Source organism: Grammomys surdaster, unplaced genomic scaffold, assembly GCF_004785775.1.
Source record: "Grammomys surdaster isolate TR1022 unplaced genomic scaffold, NIH_TR_1.0 270, whole genome shotgun sequence".
In the NCBI taxonomy this organism is placed as follows: domain Eukaryota; kingdom Metazoa; phylum Chordata; class Mammalia; order Rodentia; family Muridae; genus Grammomys; species Grammomys surdaster.
This window is the reverse complement of record NW_021604711.1, coordinates 3,144,606-3,160,171: the sequence shown is the minus strand read 5'-3', so window position 1 is coordinate 3,160,171 and position 15,566 is coordinate 3,144,606.

Sequence of the window (15,566 nt, the reverse complement as noted above, 5' to 3'; positions counted from 1 at the left end):
CAGCGCCGCGGGGGGCGCCCGCCGGGGCTGGGGCCGGGGCGGGGCGGGCAGGGGGCGGGCGGGGCCCTGGGGGTTTAGATCCTCGCGGCGCTGGCCCCTCCCGCGGCCGTGGGTGCGCGGGGTGCTAGGGTGAATGGGAGAGCTCCCGGCGTTGGGGTGCTGAAGGTGTGTGCAGAGTGCGGGGTGTGTCAGTGTTCTTGGAGGGGGTGCTGGGGCTCTGCTGATATGTGCTGGACTACAGTGTGCGTCGGGATGCACAGGGTGTTGGATGTGCTCAGGTGTGCATGGCGAGTTCTTGTGCACGGGGTTAGTGGCCTTCCAGGACCGCGCTGTGCCAGCTGAGAATTGCACTGCGTTGTTCTCAGGCTTGGGCTTCATTCTTCCCGATCTCAACTTATCGGGATCAGAGGACCAGGTCCTGGATCTCCAGCCCCGGGCTCCCTGAGCTCAGGGCAAGACATATGGCCCACCTCTAGCACTTTTTCTGCTCTGCCACATCCTGTCTTTTGCTCTTGGCAGTGTTGAGGCTCCTTGGTCCATCACCTTGTCTCAGGAGTCGGTCTGTAGCCACACCCCCTCCCGGAGTAGTGAGTACTGCCTGACCCTGTACGCAGGTAGTCGTTAGAGAGTCCAAGTCCAAGAACTGATCCCTCTACTCTCTCCCTCATATCCAGCCAGGGAAGAGAACACAGATACTCATGGGAAGGAAGTGGCAGCCCCTGGGCTCAGGTTCTGGAACTACCGCTTTCAAGGCTTTCAAGGCGGCAGTAGCCTACTCAGTGGGGGAAAAAACTGATGATTTTGGCAAACATTATTTTTCTGATTGGGAAGGCAAAGTGAAATTTCCAAAGTCATACACACTGATTCTTCCTAACTGAGGCCATTTGCAGAATTTTGTAGCCCAGAGAAAAGACCCTAGGGAGTTTTGTAATTTGAGGACAAGGTACAAGTTTGGATGTGCTTCAGCTTCTCCCTGGAGCACCTGAAGGCATAGCAGGTAAGAGACACGTCCCGCCAGGGATTGGTCCTCAGTACAGGCTGTAAAGGAAGCTCAGCAGGAATTTTTGTGGCATTTTGAATTGAAGAGAGAGCCACCATGACAGAGCTACAAACACAAGTTTCAGGCTCGTTCATGGTGCTCTGTCCACTTCTAGAGCCCATGGTCTTGAGTCATGACTCACCCTGTAGCTCAGTGGGAGCATAAAGTGGTCTCCGGTGTGTCAGGGGTGGGGGGCTGTACAGGATTGCTTCTCAGAGCAAGAGATGCCCAGCTGTTTCTGTAAGCTTCGTACAGACTGGAGAAAGAGAGGCAGGCTGTTCCCTAGAGCCTGCTTCCTCCTGCCCAATGTTCATAGTGGTTTACCATTAGTAAAGGGAGCTCATACTGAGGATGCCGCCCATGTTTTTATAGACCCTGGCTCCAGGAGGCACCTGGAGATGGCATCAGAAAACCCAAGTTTAGAGAGAGAACCATTCTTTTTCTTATGCACCACCATTAGGAGTCTGTGCAGTAAGTAAGTCCGGCCTTTGTTCACCCTCCCTAGGCTGATTCACTGCTAGACTCTCAGAGGGAAGAACTCTGGAATGAGGCAGGGAGGGAGGAGAGCTGGCTCATCGCTACTTTGGACTTTCCCTCTCTCACAGTGAAAATCCCACCCAATTATCGAATTACTAGGGGAGCCTGGGCTATGGATGGGATGGGGGGCCTGGGCCCAGCAGGCAGGCTTCCAGCACTTCCACCTCCCCCAGTGCTGCGGGTCTGGTCTGGGGATTAGAGCCACAGCAAGGAGCACTCCAGGGACTGCTGGCTCTCCAGACACAAAGGAGAGTACCCACCAGCTGGATACTTGTCCTTGGTCTCCATAGAACTTTTACAGATTCCACCAAATGAGGCATGTAGGTACTGTTGTCTCAGGCCACCCCTCCCACCAGGGCTTGCAGGTGGGGCTGTCTTGCTGAAGGCTTGGGTCATCACACTGTGCCTTCAGGACAGTGGAGCAAACCAAGCCAGGGCAAGCGGGAGTTGCTGTTGGGCTGGGGCATCCAGGACAGTTCAGGAATAAGCTCTTTCTTTATTCCCTGCAGTTGTATTGGCCCCTGTGAGGCCAGCTAGAGGGAGGGGGAGAACGGAGCGGAGGGAAGCCAAAGAACCTTGGTTCCCCAGGTGGGAGAAGATATTTGAGGGATCACTAGCCCTCCCAAGGATCCTGAACCAGGCTTGCTCAGAATTTGTAGGCAACCACGACAATGTGGGAGGCCCCACCCTCTTCTGGATCTCATCCCTGGGCAGCAGAATAACAGCCTCCATGGATCCTGGGAGATGCTGTCTCATTTAGTGTGGACCATTGTCCTGGAGGGCTTTTCTACTACAGTGGAACCTCAGGGGTTCTCTCTGCTTTTCTTCCATTTTTGTTTTTGTTTGTTTGTTTGGTTTAGATTTTCGAGAAAGGGTTTCTCTGTGTAGCCCTGACTGGCTCTCCTGGAACTTGAACTCACTCTGTAGACCAGGCTGGCCTCAAACTCAGAGATCTACCTGCTTCTGCCACCTGACTGCTGGAACTAGAGGCATGGGCCACCACCACCTGGCTCTCCTTCTGCTTTTGTTTGTTTTTATTCCTCGTTCCTTTGCTTTCTACTTCTCTTTCCCCTCTCCTTCCTTCTGACCTACCTTCCTTTTTCAGCCTGGAACTCACTACTTAACTCAGTCGGGCCTTGGTCTCCCTCTGCTTCTGCTTCTGTTTTGCAGGAACTGTGTGCCATCACTCACACCCGGTGTTTCTCTCTCTCCCTCTGACTAGCAGCTTGGCTTTGGAAGGCCGTGCAGTGCACAGCACACCTTCATTTTGTCTCTTACTGGGAGCACATGCATTGTCCATGGGTTCCCCCTTGTCTGGAGATCAGGTTGCTCCCACGAGCGCCCTCTGCCGGCTCCTATGGGCTGTCCCTTGTCAGTCAATGTGCCTCCAAACCATGTATGTAGGGGGATAGCATCTGTACCCTTGTCACAAGGGTGGGTACCTGGTGAATATGTGGTGGATGCTGACAGGTGAGACCAAGTCCCTTTAACCACAGGCCTTCTCTAAGCACATCTGAGACAGCTGAACTAGGATGAGGCAGAGACGTGGGTGAGGCCTCTGAGCCAGTGTTGCAAATGGTTTGTGGTGACTGAGAGCATTTGAGGTTTTCTGTGGAAACCACTTTGGAGCTGGAACTCTAAGGACTGTGGTTTTGATGAGAAAATACATCACCATATATGAGCAGTCCTGGAGGAAAAGTCACTTTTGTCCCAAAAAAGGGATTAGTAAGCAGGCAGGGTGGGATTGCATGGGCAGAAGCGGCAGTCCCTTCCATCCTTACCCTGCAGCCCATCAGGTGCTTCCTTCTTTCCAGGAATGTCCCTGACTGGCCCTGTGGGGTCCTTCTCAGGACCTTTTCACAGAGGAATGGGTCCTCTGAGCTCAGAGACAGAAAGTTTCAGAGTTTTCTCTGTATTCAGGTTAAAAGAAATACCTAATGGCTTTTTTGGGTACTAAGAAACTAGACCCAAACAACATTCAGAAGTTACCTTTTTAAAAATCTATATAGATTGAAAGAAATGCATACTGACTCACGTGCACACTGTGTGTGTGTGTGTGTGTACGTGTGTGTGTGTGTGCGTGTGGTGATGGAGACCAAACTCAGGGATTTGCATGCAAGCCCTCTAACACTGAGCCACACCCACAGCCAACATATGCTGTTTTTATTTTAATACTTTAAAATTGTTTATGTATGTGAATTGTTTCCCTGAATGTATGTATGTGTATCACATTTGTGCTTGGTACCTAAGGAGGCCAGAAGTGGATATCAGAGTCCCTGGAACTGGAGTTACAAATGTTTGTAAACCACCACATGGGTACTGTGAACAGAACCCAGGTCCTATGCAAGAGCAGCAAATGCTCTTAACCACGGAGTCATCTTTTGAGCCTCCTTATTTTTTTTTAAATTTTCATGTATGGGAATTATGTCTGTGTGTATATATGTACGTGCACCATGTATACACAGTATCTGTAGAGGCCAGAAAGATGGTGTCAGATTCTCAAGAACTGGAGTTTCAAACAGTTGTGAGCATAATGTCAATGATGGGAATGGAACCCAGGTCCTTTGGAAGGGCAGCCAGTGCTCTTAAGCACTGAGCTATCTATCTCTCTGCCCCCACACCTCCTTGTTTTATTATTTTATGTGTATGGGTATTTTGTTCGTGTATATGTCTGCATACCATATGAAGGATGCTGAAGGAAGTCAGAGGGTATCAGATCTCCTGGAACTGGAATTACAAATGGTTGTGAGCCATCATGTAAGTGCTGAGAATAGAGCCTGGGTCCTCAGGAAGAGCTTCCACTACTCTTAACCATGAGCCATCTCTCCAGCCATACATGCTATTTTAAGTTCATTTATTGTTGTCATTTGAGACAGGGTATCTTTATGTAATTCTGGAACTTGCTACGTAGACTGGATGGCCTCTAACCCGAAGATATCTGCCTATCTCTGTCTCCTGAATTCTAGGATTGAAGGCATGTACCGCTGAACCTGGCTAATTTCTTCAACACCTGTAGTTCCTCACAGACCAAACCCAGCATCTACAGGCTGATGTGTACACCATCTTTGCTTTTAATGCTAGGAACAGCCTCCAAGCCCAGCCTCACAGAGACAAGGTCTTTGAGAGGAATTTACAGCCATCTGCACTAAAAATGAGGCATACCTGTATCTAACAGTCTCTTTGGACAGCAGGGAACACTCTACACCACACGTGGAGCTTTCTGGCTCAGTGCACCCTGGGATGCCTTGGCACACACTTTGAGAAACACAACACACAAGTGTAAACAGGTGGGATTGTGCCCTAGGTGGATGTGTGAGGCTGACAGGAAGAAAAGAAATGATTCAGCCACATCCGCTCCTGGAGCTGTCCTTGAAGAGTGAACTTTCTTGACCTTGAACTCTGGTCTCCTGCTCAGTTCTACACTCCTGCTAAGTCACGTAGCAGCTATCTCTGTTACACACACCTGCCTGTGTAAATTGCTCCATCCTGTTGATAGTGTGTTCCTTTCTTTATAGCCACTGAGCTTCCTGTTCATCTGGGACTGCTTTTTCTTCTTGTACTTTCTTTCCACAACTTTGTTTCTCCCTGGCACCATCCCCCACAACTTCTCAGGAACCAACAACATTACCACTTCCACAGCCTTGTCTGCAGCAATCATTGACACGGCATGCCTTTGCAGGGCCTTTGCAAGCAAGGCTTCCAAGTCAAGGTGATCTAGCTTTGAGAGTCACCTCACTTCACCTTCTGTGCGAGGATGCTTGCATGGTCTATGTCTAGTCTATACTCTGTCCCAGCATGCATTGTATTTGTTCCCAGCCTATGTAGTGCTTTATTCAGAAGGCACTCCTGCTTTCCGTCTGGCCTTGTGCTGGGCAGGTGCAGCCTCAACAGCTGTTCCATGTGTGATTTTGTGTCCACCAGTTGTCTGGGTGGTCTGCTTCCTCAACTTCAGCATCTTGTCCTACTGACTTATCTTGGTGTGTTTCTCCTATAAGATTGTTTATTTCTTACCTTGGGCCCACCCTCTTTTCTTCCTTCCTTCCTTCCTTCCTTCCTTCCTTCCTTCCTTCCTTCCTTCCTTCCTTCCTTCTTTCCTTCCTTCCTTCTTTCCTTCCATTCTTTCTTGTTTTTTGAGATAACAGTGAGGTCCTGTAACCAAGGCTCATCTTGACATAGCTCTGGGTGACTTGATCGTGATGCCTTTGGATCCGAGTGCCTTATTTTCTTAGCTTATAGTAATACTGACAGTCACCCCATCCCTCAGCCTTTATCCAAAGTTTTACTTTCTGTGGTTTCAATCCCCCACAGTCGTCAAAAGTCCAGAAACACTATGAGGAAAATTCCAGAAATAAACAATTCATAAGTTTTAAATTTCCCTCCATTATGTTCAGGGTGGTGAAATTTGTCTCATATGGAATAGGTATCGACTTATTCCCACCCCCCAACATACCCACACTGTGGACTCTACCCTCTCCTTAAGTCTCTGTTAGGAGATTGACTGTGCTTCCATTTAAGTGATCCTCTCTTTACTCAAAAGCTCTAAAGAGTAGTGAAGCTGGAATTCGAATATGTCTAAAAGAAGCTAGGAACTGTTTCCTTTAATTAAAATGGTAAAAATTTTCAATAAAGAAAGGAAACTTGCAGTATGCCGAGATTGCCAAGGGCTACATAGACTGAGTGGTCTGTCCCAGAGCTGAGGGGAAGGAAACAGTTCTGCTTATTCTGCATTTGGTTGTTTAGCTCCCAGTATGCCCAGTTTATAAATTCAACTTCATCACAGGTATGTGAGGGGAAATTCATATGTGTGTGTGTGTGTGTGTGTATATATATATATATACATATATATATATATATGGAGAGAGAGAGAGAGAGAGAACTTGGTGGTTGTTACTGATTTTGTGCATTCATGTGAAGTTTTTTTTTCTCCAAAAGTGTTGAGAGATGACTTTGCTTGGACCCTCTGTGCACATGTGTGGCATCATGGATCTCTACACAGAAAACAAAACCAGACAGAACCTCAGAGTGATGAGTGCAGGACACCAGCCTCCAGCTTGCCTGTGAAGCTAGCATCACATCCCTTGTCGTGGGTGGGATGAGCACAAGCTGGAGTACCAGCTGTGAGATCTGAGGGCCCAAGCAGCTAGTTGGATAGAACCCTTGAATTCTAGAATCCTATGATTCTCAAACCAAAAGGTCATAGCTGGGGCATCACAGAATAATAAGAAAATAGAATTTGGAAATTGAAAAAAAAATCACAATGCTGAGACTTTCAAGATCCTGCTGTGTCATAGCAGGTCAGAAGCTTTAGATTCATGTTTAGCCTTCTGATTCCCGGGCTTTAGGAAGTTGAAGGCTTTAGCCCAACTCTGCCTTTCTTAGTGACGGAATTCTGCTTTTCAGTCAATACTGCCACCACGTGGAGATGATCAGAGTGGAGTAGCTTAGAAAGGACCGGGTGTACCTTTGCGAGTGTAGCAGGATCCCTTTAGTTATAGATTTTGTGGTGTCTCCTCTCAGTAATTGCCACAATCCCATGGCCCAAATCAGGTTTTGCCTTGTGTGGAGGCTGCATCTCATGACCGTGGAGACCGTAACTCCTCCCTGTGTGTGCCAAGCTCTGTGCGGCTGAGGCAGGTTATTCCCTGGTAGATATAGGTGTTACCATTCTTGAAGTCTAAGTCAGTGGACACTCCTATCCTAACCTAGCTATGAATGTACAAACGAAATGGAACCGATCTGCTAAAGACGCACCAGCAAGCTCATGCTCACCACAGCATCATTTACAGTGGCCAAGAAACAAAGCCCAAGAAGGCCGCCAGCAGATGGATGGGTGAAATGTGGCCTGCTATACTGTCAGCCATAGAAATGGGTGTCTTCTGTGATATGAATGGGATTAGTGGATGGAATACAAAGCAATTAAACCAGGCACAGAAATACAAATGCTGTATGTTCTACCCCATATTGAGAAGCTAAAGATGTTTATCTTAAAGAAGTATGTTTACAACACTGAGAAAGTCTCCCTTCCACTTGGGGTTCTCCTAGCCTCACCATTAATAGGCCAGACTGGCCTCCGGAGGTACAGAGAGGTCAGCTGGAGCCCAGGAGAGAGTTTTTTCCTGTACAGGTTGATTATGTGGACTCTGTTCCTAGGGAACAGGAGTGTGGGGCAAGGAGCAGACAGTAGAGAGGGAAAGTCACTGGCCAATCGACTTACCATGGACTATTGTCTTTCTTGGTTGAGGGAAGCTAAGGTGTCATGACCTTACCCCTCCATTTTCAGCCTCCATTTTGCCCTTAAGTCATTCAAGGGCAGGGGAGAAAGTCAGCTATGCCTTAAGGATGTGAGCTCAGCTTTGAGACCCTTCTGCCTCCACAGCCTCGGAAGTTGGGGGCCCAGCTTGTTTCAACCAGATCAAAAACTAAGTTGTGGACCTCACCTGGCCAAGATAAACTTGGTTGGGGCAGATGAAAGCTACATCTGCAGGGGCGGTGTTGGTTCTCAGGGGCGGTATTGGTTCTCAGGGGCGGTGTTGGTTCTTGCTGCAGTGGACAGGTGTTTGGCTAACCCTGACTCTGTCATCAAGAGCATTTCCAGCCAAGAGTTCACGACAGGGAAAAGATAATGACACGGGGCAAGGGGAGACAAAAAAATTTTTCATATCTGCAGAAGGTAGGACAATGCCATGTGATAGACGTCCAAAACACCTCACCCTTAGCGCTTGCCATTCGCATGCTACATCCCAGGAAGGCTCCACTCTTGTCTACCGATGTAGCCCCTGCTCCACCGGCTACAGTGTGGTCTGAACTTGAGCCCTTAGCACCTCCTGATGCTTCAACATGTCTCATTCCTCTGCAACTCTGCTTCTTGTTACGGTGGGTTATACCTCTCCTGTCTTCCCTTGCCCTTTGAATTAATTAGTCTGTCTTCCTGTAGAGAATATCAAAGGAAAGAGGCTTACCTAGAAGCAGTTTGGGAGGCTGAAAGTCTAGTGTGGGGTAGCCAAGCTGGCCTCTGGACATTGAAATTATGACAGGAACCTGTATAGGCAGAAGAGATCCTGTTGGAAAGCAGGAGGCCAGAGAGATTGAGGGTTTTAAAAACAGTGCACTTGGACAAGGACTGTAAGCAACTCTACCATTTTAAGTCCCAGTGAACTGGTCACCTTCCACTTGACCTCATATTTTTTCTTGAGGAAGGGTCTCACCATACAGTTCTGCTGCCCTGGAACTCACTATGTAGGGAAGGCTGAATATGCCTTCTGGGTGCTGGATTAAAGGTTGTGCCACCAGGAAAGGTTAAAAAAAAAAAACCAACAATACATTTTTGAGACAAAAATCTCATCCTGTAGCCCAGGCTGTCCTTGAATTTGCAATCCTAATCCTCCTGCTCCAATCCCCTGAGAACTGTAATAATAAGAATGTTTCACCATACCCAGTTGACATTAACTGATTTCTCATTTAATGTCGTTGTGGTTAGAAAAGACACATGTTGGGGCTGGAGAGATGGCTCAGGGGTTAAGAACACTGACTGCTCTTCCAGAGGTCCTGAGTTCAATTCCCAGCAACCACATGGTGGCTTACAACCATGTGTAATCTGATGCCCTCTTCTGGTGTGTCTGAAGACAGCTACAGTGTACTCATATAAATAAAAATAAATAAATCTTTAAAAAAAGAGAAAAGGCCGGGCGGTGGTGGCGCACGCCTTTAATCCCAGCACTTGGGAGGCAGAGGCAGGCAGATTTCTGAGTTTGAGGCCAGCCTGGTCTACTGAGTGAGTTCCAGGACAGCCAGGGCTACACAGAGAGACCCTGTCTCGAAAAAACAAAAAAAAAAAAAAAGAAAGAAAGAAAGAAAGAAAGAAAGAAAGAAAGAAAGAAAAGACACATGTTATATGTTGGGATTTCAAGAGTTAACCCACAAGTCTGGATTGGATAGCCGTTCTTTCTTTTTCATTCATTTGTATATTTTATATTTTTATATGACTCCGTACCACATTTGCGCAGTGCCTGCAGAGGCCAGGAGAGGGCATTAGCTCTTTTAGAACTGGAGTTAAAGTCAGTTGGGATCTGCCATCCTGTGAGTACAAACAGGGTTCTGTGCAAGAGCAACAAGTGTTCTTTAACTGCTGAGCCATCTCTCTAGCCCCCTGGGCACAATTTCTTAATGGTCTCCAATACTACTTCCTAGAAGGCTAAGGTCTGAACACTGGGGGATACACTCATCCCAAATTCAATTTAGCACTTCTCCCCAAGGGCTTCAAATTTTCCATCTGGACCTCCCCAGAGAAGACAAAATAACTAGAGAGGGAGAAGAGAAGGGGGTAGGGGGAGAGAGAGAAAGAGAGAGAGAGAGAGAGAGAGAGAGAGAGAGAGGACACTTGGGAGATAGCCCAGTCAGCAAGGCATCTGATGTTCAGGAAGGATCAAAAGTCGCATCCACACAAAAGCCAGGTGGCGCAAATTAATAATCTCCTTGCTGGGGAGACACTAGAGACAGGGACGGGCTGGCCCTTAGGATGAAGTAAAAAGATGCACAGTTGAGCTGGAGAGTTGGCCAGCTGTAAAAAGTGCCTTTTGCATTTGCAAAGAACATGGGTGGGCTCTCCGCACCCACCTGGCAGGTTACAAACTGTAACTCTAGTTCCATGGCATCTGATGCCCTCCTCTACTCTCCAAGGACATCAAACACTCGAATGCAGGCAAAATACTTAAACGCATAAAATTAAAATAAATAAATCTTGTTTAAAAAAGATTTCTTTATTTATATGAGTACATTGTAGCTGTCTTCAGACACACCAGAAGAGGGCATCAGATTCCATTGTAGATGATTGTGAACCACCATATAGTTGCTGGGAATTGAACTCAGGAACCTCTGGAAGAGCAATCAGTGCTCTTAACCACTGAGACATCTCTCCAGCCCATAAATATATCTTGAAAGAAAAAGCTCCGGAGGAGCGGCACCTGAGGGTGACCTTTGACTTTGTCTTCCACAACAGCCAAACACCCAGATCAGCCCTGATAGTCAACATATGTCTCTCTCTTTCCCTCAGACACAGAAGACAACTGTATGAAACAGTGGAAAGTAAAAAGAAAAAAAATAAAAGCTACTGATGAATGCAGGAACATCTTTGAGGGCTGATGGGGCTCCATGCTGGAAAAGCAGCCATGGGAGGTGTGTGCGTGTTACTTAGGCAGAACCTATGGTTAGTAATTCTCTGGATGAAGCAGGGTAGGATGGTGCACAGCTGTCATCTCAGCACCTGAGCTGGAGGCAAGGAGGATCAGGAGTTAAAGGACAGCCTGAGATACGTAAGACCCTCCTTTTCAAAAGAAACAAGAGAAAGAGAGGAGGTCTGGAGGGAGGTATGGGGATTCACTTCCCAGCATGCAACTCGGTGCCTTGTACTGCATAAGATGACACAATGCCCAACTAATCCCCGTATTTGTGATGAGAGGCAGGAAAATTAAAAATTTAAGGTACTTAGCTACATAGTGAGGTCAAGGACAGTAAAACAATAACAACAGAAAGGAAAGAAGGAGGAAAGGGGAAAGGAGAAAAGAAGCAGAGAGAAGGGCCCTTCCAGGTTAGGCTATTCTATGGTTCGCCAGAGAGAGCTTTGAGGTTGTGGTGAGGGGAACAGCAAGGACAGAAGCCATGCCGTCTGTGGATGGGCTTGTGATCCACAGTGGGGTGCCTATCAACACTGCTCTCACTGTGCTCAGCCAGATGTGCTGGGCTTCACACCAAAGACCATCCTTTCCTGGGTGCAGGAGGTAAGACTGAAAGTTCCTGCCTGGCAAAGCAAGCATTGAGGATCCCAGCGATGAAATGCCCCACCTTCACAACAGAAGCATAGAAAGCCATTTTCTGCACCCTAGCCGGTACCCACAGAAAAACAGGGCCTGGGAGTTGCATCTGGATCTGAATATTGTCTTGTAAAAACAATTTAATAAAAGTCTTGCACAAAAGAAAAAAAACCAACAAATTTCTCACACACATCTCCCAGAGGATATATTGGTGTGGATTAATGTTTTTCTCACCATGTCTGCCTTCTGCCTGGCATCTGTCCCAAGCCAGGTCTTGGGCTGGTGCTGCTCAGTCTGTAGGTATTCACATGCTGGCTGGGATAGTAGCCAAGACGCTGGCTGGGGCGCTAGTCATTCTCTTACTGAGCGGCAGGGGGCAGTGTGGCTTTACAGTTTAGCTTCATAGGCTTGGCTCCTGCATCGCAAGTGCGTGCCTGTGTGTGTGTGTGTGTGTGTGTGTGTGTGTGTGTGTGTGTGCACTCTCTCTTTCTCTCCCTCCCTCTCACCTTCCCTCTCTCTTCCCTCCTCCCTCCTCTCTCTCTCTCTCTCTCTCTCTCACACACACACACACACACACACACACACCACATCACACCACACATTATCACAGCCATGAGCTCATTCTGTCCATGTCTGGCAATCTGGGTGGATTCATTTCTCCTCACACTCTGTCCAACTTCATTTCAAATGACTCATGCATGGTTTTGTCTTTTCCCCCAGGGAGACCCCTGCCCAACCTTCTCAATTAGGCAGTGTTTCCTGATAAGTGGCCCCTTCCCCCACTCCTTCCAGACCACCCGAGATTGTTTCTCCCAGTCTCAAATGCCTAGTGAGTGTGCAGGACAGGATAAATACTACCTTAGCCTCTTCCTGCCTACTGTAGGTCCCGCTGTTGACTGTCTTCATATTATACAGCCCTAGTCTTGGGAAATGGCAGCAGGGTGGTATTGGGTTCACAGAACCCTCTGTGAAATGGGAGACCTAAGACAGCATTGTCACCTGTCCCTCTAAAGCCTGTTATATTCTCAATGGATGGCAGTGGCATTTCAGGACCCTGAGACTCCATGTGAGTCCAGAGCCCAGTAATCTCAAAAAGATGAGCTGCCCATTTCCTTTCCTCTCATGGTTGGTCACTTCAGCAAAAGACCTAGAGGCATGCTGAGAGAATATCAGTGTAAATTTTGGGCAACTAGCAGGGTCCTTTCTCAAGGGGACCTGATCTTCCCTTAATTAGGAGGTTCTGGGCCTGTAAGTGGGCTCAAGCCTAAAGATCCATCAAAGACTGTGACTCACCTTGGTTTTGATCTCTGGATTGTGAATACAGTGGCATCTGGCTTCTTCCCTGTAATTGGGATCGATGCATAGGCTGAGGTAGTCACTGGGGGAGATGACAATGAACCTTCTGGTCCTGTAGCCCAAAATGGAACCAGAGGGCCACTTGGCTATCAGCCAGAGTACATGGGAGAAGACTGGCCCACCCTTCCCACACTCTGCAAAGCTGAGAGATTACATACACTGGGGAAGGGAAGGTGGTGAGGAAGAAAGAGTGTGGATGGAGAAGGGGAGAAGAGGAGGGCCAGGGTGTCTCTTCCTCGACTGCTGCATGTCCTTGGGCACATGCATTCTGCCAAACTCAGAGGGCTCAGTTTACTACCCAATGCTTATTAATAGCTCTTCTATTGGGATTTTCTTTCTATCTACTTAGTGGCTCCATTGGGCATTCCATTTTGACCAGCCCCAGAAAAACCCTCTGGTTCCATTTTGGGATATAGGGTTTCCTGGACCTGTTAACTCGGTTCCTCTGTGCCCCCCTTCTCTGAGCTTTTCTCTTCTCTCTGCCTACCTATTTTCATCAGAGACAGACATGTGGCAGAATCTTCATGGGACAGGGGCCCTCTCCACCCTGATGCTAGGCTAACTGGTGGCAGTTTGGGCAAATATAGTGGGACTGGCAGGCTGGGGTGCTCCTTTGGGAGAGTGTAGCAGTGCAAAGTCCTATATGTAGAAGCACCTCAAAGGTCTGTGAGGGAGAGAGAGGGGACACCCTGGCTTCCCTATGCTATGGAATGAGGCTGCTATAGCTATGGGTGAGCAGCATGCAGGTAACAGTGTACTGGGAGCACTGTCTCCTGAAGTCCTGCTGAAGGTGGGACAGGGTTAGTATCTCGCCATCTATTGCCATCACCCCTTCTATGGAAATAGAAGGCTGGGGAAGCCCTAAGACTTAGATTTGGCATTACCTTGTGCCAGCATGAGTCCTGCCACCCACAAGCCTTGGTCCCTTAGAGATGGATCAGTGCTCTGAGTTTAACAGTTCACTCAGAGATAGGCTACCCTTACCTCCCATTATTGTGATCAGACCTACCCAAAACTAAAGAAAGCAGAACTGGCCCCAGCATCTAAAAGGTGGGTCATCCTCATTAGCAAACATCCCAATCTCCACAGATGTCCAGAGCTGACACCAGGCCTCTCTGTGCCTGGGCTGCCCAACTGCTGCCTCCTGCCTCGGCACTTGCTGGGTGGCCGAGGTGCCAGCTCCACTCTCACTGAGTATGCACCGCCTGCAGTGCCTGGCGACACTCGTTTACAATCTCACACATCATTTTTCTTGGAAGCAATCTCATGCCTTTAAATATGTCATCGCTCAGGGTCTCCCGTCTCCTGCTTCTTCCTAGGAGCGGGAGCCAGGCCTCCAGGTGGAAGTCTCCCTGATGCTGAGGCACCCCAGCCCCCCAATGCTACGATGGCCAGGGCTGCCTTCTGGATTCATTTTGCTGCAGGAGCACCGTTGGATGGCTCTGTGGGGTGTAGGAGGGTTCCCAGCAATGGGGAGCGATATGAGTCCCTGACTGTAGTTAAATGGGCCTCTGATGGGGAAACCAAGGCTCAGAGAGGAAGTGATGGGCTCTCCCGACTGCTCACCCAGCCACATACCCACTACATATGGAAGCTTTTCAGTCAGGGCAGGGTATATTCACTTGGGTGGTCCACACCCACAGGAGTAACCTGCTTGGCTCTGACCAGGGCGGAGGCTGATGTGATTTTTTTTTTCCGCTCACTTCCTCCTCTGCTTTCCTTTGGAGCCGTGACAGGTGGCTGAGCAGTTGCTGCCCACAGCTAGACAACTCAGCTTCCCAGAGGAGCTCAAAATCCTCAGACTTGGAGGTCTCTGATCCAGAATCAGCCCCTCTGAAGTTCAGAAGGTGCTGGCTGGTAAGGAGGTTTGCCTTCCAGGGAGTGGAGCTTGTCCCTGCAAGTCCAGGTCAGGGAGGCACACTAGTGTTAGAGGTCCCTGGATTTTGTTAGCTTGGCTCTGGTGTGTGTGTGGGGGAGGGTCACTGTCTTGCACAGAGTGCATCTCCAGCACCGAAGGTTGACACGTGGTGGGCATGTGTCAGGACCCAATCACTCAGTCCTATTCTCCAGCACTTTGAATCGTCCCAGAATAAGCCACCCCTCCCCCAATGTCAGGGGACTTGTAAGCAGTCTCTTGGGTGCCCTGGGCAATTGTGTTTCTCTGCGTGTTAATTCAGGTTTGACTTATAGACAATTCAGTCCACGAAGAAGAGTCACAGCTCTGGGCTTTCATAAAGACCAGTCACCATCCTGGCCAGCGGTCCCCTTCATCTTCCACCCTGTTTGGAGAGGATGAGGTCCCTGGGTGTCAGTGATATCTACAGCTGGTAGTCAGAAGGCCTCTGAAGACCATATCACCCCATTCTCAGGTCCAAGTCGGCTACAGCACCCGCTCTGTGAAAATGCCTTTTTGGTCTCCCTTCGAGAGATCGCCTTTCCATTCCTCCAGCCACAGCACCCCAGCTTTCAGCAGTGGCTCCCCCTTGGCAACACTCTCCGACGAGTGGATACGCGTCCTCCACCCACCCCATTTGTAATCCGGTGGCTAACATCGCCCCCAAGCCACCCAGTCACTACCACTCAAGCACAGTTGTCCAAGTTTCTCGGCTCTGGGGTGTCTTTCCCGGCGACCAACACCCCGGAGTTCGCACTTGAGTCCTGGCAGCAGACGCCTAGCCCCGGGGTCTAACCCTGCTCTGTCTCCCGGTCCAGTCCAATCGCTCCTTCTGGCTCCGTTACTCGTCCGGGGTTCCCACCGCGCCGCGTGCCCAGCCCTCCCCACGGCGCGCCCCAGGCCCGCCCAGCGAGCCGAGCGGCTCGGCGGCGGC